Raw genomic sequence first — 5426 nt, forward strand, 5'->3', positions numbered from 1 at the left:
TGCCCGAAGTAAGTGTTTGCGAGATGGAAATTACTGTCTACCGCTGACACTTGACATCCTTATCGACCGGATTTACACTGCTGTCGATAGGGGTAGACTAGTAACTTCAATCAAACGTGACACGACGGCCTCTGAGCCCATTCAGACACGGTGGGCGCCAAACGTGGGCGCAAAACACATTTGATTCAAGCTCGTCCGAAAGACATGTGTCTCTCCCTCCATTTCCCCATTCATCCACGGTGGGCGGCAAAACAAACTCTCCTTGTCCAAAATCGATGTAGGCTAATATTTTAAATAGGGGCAGATGTGTAACTTCCCTCAGACGTGACACAACCGCCCTACCTGTCAGCCCCGTTCATACACCGTCGGCGCCAACCGTGGGCGGCAAAACACCCTCTCCTCGACTGAAATCGTTACCGACAAATATTTGGGAGATGCGAGATTACCGTCCTATCCCCAACCGACGTGATGTCCGAAATTTTAAACGGGGGATAAGTTCGTAACTTTGCCACATTTCAGACAAGCGCGTCCCAAAGTTTGAGATCCCCCCTCCCCCTCCCTTTCCCCATTCATACACCATCGGCGCCACGACAACCTCCTCACTGCGGCCAGCCTCCTTCGTCCGCCACCCCATCCTCCACCTTGCCAGAGCCGCTACCCCTACCCCGTCGTCCACTTCAAGAGATGGATGTCTCTCATCCACGGCGTCAGACCAGGATCCTTTCATCGCGTCGTCTCACTTCATCGGCGCCGTCGTCCACTTTGCCGTTGCCGCTCCTACGACCGCCTCATCCACGGCAACACGATTTATCCCCCAACCCAGTCGTCTGCCATCTAAAGTCTTCTTCCTCGCCGCCCACAGCCATCACACCCGCAACACCCTCAACGTATCAGTAGGGGCCTACACGGCATCGCAAGAGAGGTGGTACTCTTCCATATGTGCTTAAGTTATTGATCTCACCTGGAAAATAGATCTTAAATTGTTTACTATACTTTTCTTGTCCGTACCAAATCGTAGTGGCTAGTTGAATGCAAACATTGGTTGCGAAGTAGCTTTGTCCGGTTTGCACCTTCAGATCCGCCATGTGACGGTCACTATACTCGTAAAGCTTATGGTTTCCCCCCTTTATATTCACTACCATCATCGTAGGTGCTTCACTGCTTCGTGTCGTGCTAGCACTGCTCCTCAAGACCTCAACCCATCAAGCGAAACAACATGCCACTCATAATTCCAAAGCTTACGTGTTGAAATACGAATCTGATATGATGCTCATATTACTAAAACAGAGAACGTTTAATTGGTCACCTAATTTTCCTATATTCGTTTTAAAAAGCATGTGCGCCACCCACTGGTCCAGCTAGTTCCACTTTCCTGATTTTACTCTTGATGCTTAGGGGTTTCCCCTTTTATCTAATCTACTATGATCTGCGTAGGTGCTTTCTGTCATACTAGCATTACTCCACCCTTCAAGCTAAACAACACAACACTCAAAATTCCAAAGCTTAGTTGTTCAAATATGATTGTGATATGATACTGATATTAGTTAACAGACACATTTAATTGGTTAGCTAAAGGTCCCACTTGAGTTTCCAAATGCATGTCGCGACATATAGAGAGGCAGCAGAATTGCATTTCTTTGTCACTTGTTGACTGTACTTTCTTGTCCGTACCAAATCTTAGTTGTTATTTCAAAGCAAATATCGGTTGATAACTACCCTTTGCGCGGTTTGCAGCTTCAGATCTGCCATCCCACTGCCACGGTCAACACTATACTCATCATGCTTACGGTTTCCCCATTTTATGATGACCACGATCAGCCTACGTGGTTCGTGTCGTAATAGCACTGCTCCACCCATCGAGCTAAACAAGCTTAGTTGTACAAATTCAAATATGATATTATGCTGATATTAGTAAAACTGAGAGATGTTTAATTGGTCAGCTAAATGTTCCTACTTTAGTTTTGAAATGCATGTGAGCCACATATGGAGAGACCGGAAGGAATAGTATTTCTTTGTGCGCTCTAGTTCATCATGGGTGGCCAACCGACATTGTATAGAAAGACTTGTAATATCTTCAATCTTCTTGCTCTTCTTTAAGATGATCCTCTTCTCTTGCGGTCGACTGGTCAGGTCGAGTTATTCTCCCTTAGTATATTTTGAATCTGTCAGGTCAGGTCGACTTGTTCTTCTTTACTATATGTTGAAGCTGTCATCTGCGAAGTATCATCACTTCTGGAGCTCTCATATTTTGAGAAGTAGGCCACATTATATTAATGCACACACCAAATTACAGCATGCATGGCACCTCTTAGAAGAATTGCAGAGATAGCACAAAGGGGTTTACAGGGAGGAAGTATTGGATTAGAATCACTTCTGCATTACAAAGATAATCTCACTTGTTTTTATATTTTCATGCATGTCAGGTATTGAACATTATCAAAATGAATATGAGAATGGGTGCACGAGAGGAATATTGCGGAACAATCCACTAGCTAACAAACTTGGCATGGTGGAGGATGGCCTATCTTATTCACCCATCAAGGTGCATGCTCTAACTTGGCAAGGTTGTATTGGTCGCACATATTTTGCATCTGACCTCTTGCGTTACTTCTACTTTGTTACACCATCTGCTTAGTTTAAGCATCATATATGAGTATATGCCATACCTATCCATTTTTTGTACCTATTCCATGTGTCGTCATACTATGTTTTTCCAGTCAAATGTTGTTATTTCGTAATAGATGTCCAAAAGGAAGAGGGTGATTGCAGATCCTCAAGGAGTACAAACTAGGTATTTGGAAAAGGTAGTGATACCTGTTAAATTAGATAGATCAGCAGCCACAGAAAGCACAGGCCCAACTGTAACAGACTTTACCCCCACTCCAGTGGCCAAACCCCTATTAGAAGTGCTGACAGCCCAGCGTCAGGTACTGTCTATGATATCAATTCAAAATTTGAACTCCTAAATTTCTGCATGTGCCTTACCTTCTCTCTTGTATGAAAACTAATTTGAGATGAATCTCCTTGCTCAAAGGATCATAGGATCTCACGACAATACTGGGCTCTGCATTGCTCTTGTCAGTACCTCTTGCCCTTTGTCAGCATACTTACACTCATTGCTGTTTGATTATGTAGCATCACTGTAAATGTTCGCTTCTTTATCCTCCCTTTGCTTGAAATTATAAGATCTATATTTACTCTTAGATAAATGTAGAATTAACACAATGGTTATGAAGTTTTGGATTGCTCATGTAAGTACCTGTTGTCATGTACTCCCTCTGTATCGAATTAATTGTTGATCAATTGGATGTATTTAGAACTTAATAGTGCTAGATACATCCATTTGAGCGACAACTAATAACGGACGGTGGTCGTATTACTGTACATGCATCGCGAGATAGTTGATTGTCTAGCATTACTCTGCATCTTATATGCCCTGCCCTCCACTTTCTCCAAATTATCATATCTACATTTACTCTTACCAAAATGTTGAATAAAGCCAATGCCACTGCACACGTTGATGTCCGCATTCCTCTTGTCAGTACCTTTTGCCTTGTAACGCTGTACTTAATTAATTGCTATTTGATTATGTATCATTAGTCTACACCTGAGCTTCATTATCCTCTATTTCTTCCAATATTATTTGATCTATATTTACCCTTTGCAAAATGTAGAATAATGGCAACGCTTATAAAGAATTTTCTTTGGGGAATTTATTGAACTATCTTTCCATCAACATGGAGAAGGGCTTTGTCCAGCCCATGTTAACATGTAATGTAAGTTCATCCTTCTCAAGCCTTCAAACTTTGTTCTAGTATAGATTTGGATAGGCATCATTTCCTCCACTGCTGTTTACATATGATTGGATGTTTGCAACAACTACCAGTTTTAAATTGTAGTTGTAAAATCATGTTCCTTATGCAGAACAGATCCATTTATTTGCTTATATAATTGTGAAACCTGTTACGTGTCTCCTTGTTTCTCTTTCAGAGTCTTATCTCTTATGCCAGGCAGAACTTTAGGAAAGATAGTGAGCCAAACCATCTTGAGGACAGCGAGATGACCCCAAGGTCCTGTCTTGATGAAGACAGTGAGTTGAAGCTACTCACCAGCAGGTGTGAGACAACCTCTGTGCAGTCGCTGCCTCAATCAGTTTGACTTCTTCAGTCTCAACTTAAAGCGGAAAGGCTTGCTTCAGCTCAGCTCCGACTTGAAGTCAAAGATGTAATGAAGATGTCAGGGGACTGCCTTGCGCACTATGGTGCCATACAGCTAGGGATGAAGCATCTATCGTTGACACAGCTGAGGTCTCATCAGCTTGTTCGGCTGCTTGCGGGGCCTGAGCTTGCCAGGTCTAGTGCCTTCTGAAGTGTTCTCATTTTTGTATACTTTTGTCGGCGCGTTTATATGCACTGGTGGCGACCTTTGATGCCCAGTGTATGTAATCCGCCGTCATGTTGCGCTTTATTATCACCGGTAGCGAACTTTGATTCCCAGTGGATGTAATATGCCGTAATTTCTTTGTTGTATAGTCTAGGTTTGTTCTTTGGTCGGTATGCTGTAATTTAGGCCGGAAGGTTCAGTGGATCTCAGTGTTGTCGGTCTTCATGCCGGCCCGTTACTCATATGGGCCAAAACGTGGGCCTATAATCATCTTGGGCCATTAGCAGGTCTAAACCTATAGTAGTTTCCCGCCTTTAACAGGCCATGGGCTACATATTTACTGTAGTGACACTGGGCTTCCTACGGGCCGTAGAAACAATGGGCCTTCTATGGTCCGTAGAAACAATGGGCCTTCTACGGGCCGTAGAAACAATGGGCCTTCTACGGGCCGTATAATCAATGGGCCTTAGACGGGCCGTATGATCGATTGGCTAAACATGGGCCAAAACCAGACCGCATTATGGTCGTAAACGGGCTAGAGTTGGAGTCGTCCGTTCATGGGCCGACCATAACGGGTCGTCGTTAATAGGCCGTATTTGATGACGCTATGAAAACGGCCCAACGTATTAACGGACCACAAACGGGCGACTGTAACCACGGGCTGAATTTGGCCCACAAGCGGAAAATGGCACTAATGGGCCGTTAGTAACCGAATGCTGGAAATGAGCCCAAGAATAAATGGGCCCTGAGAAGGCCGAAACATAACATGGGCTGCAAACGGCCCAATGGATTAATGGGCCGTTAATGCGTATAAAGTGGTACACTGTTCATTACGGGCCAGTTTCACCATGGGCCGTTAATGGGCCAAGAGTTACAAAGGGCCTCATATGGGCCGAAAGACATCATGGGCCATACATGGGCCGGAACTTAAAATGGGCTGGAATCATATTGGACGGCCCAGATGACGCTACTGGACCTAATTCAGATAGGTCGTAACGGGCCCTGGGTTAGCGGGCTGTAAATGGGCTATATGCGAACATGCC

This window comes from Aegilops tauschii, chromosome 4 (genome assembly GCF_002575655.3).
Source record: "Aegilops tauschii subsp. strangulata cultivar AL8/78 chromosome 4, Aet v6.0, whole genome shotgun sequence".
Lineage (NCBI taxonomy): Eukaryota > Viridiplantae > Streptophyta > Magnoliopsida > Poales > Poaceae > Aegilops > Aegilops tauschii.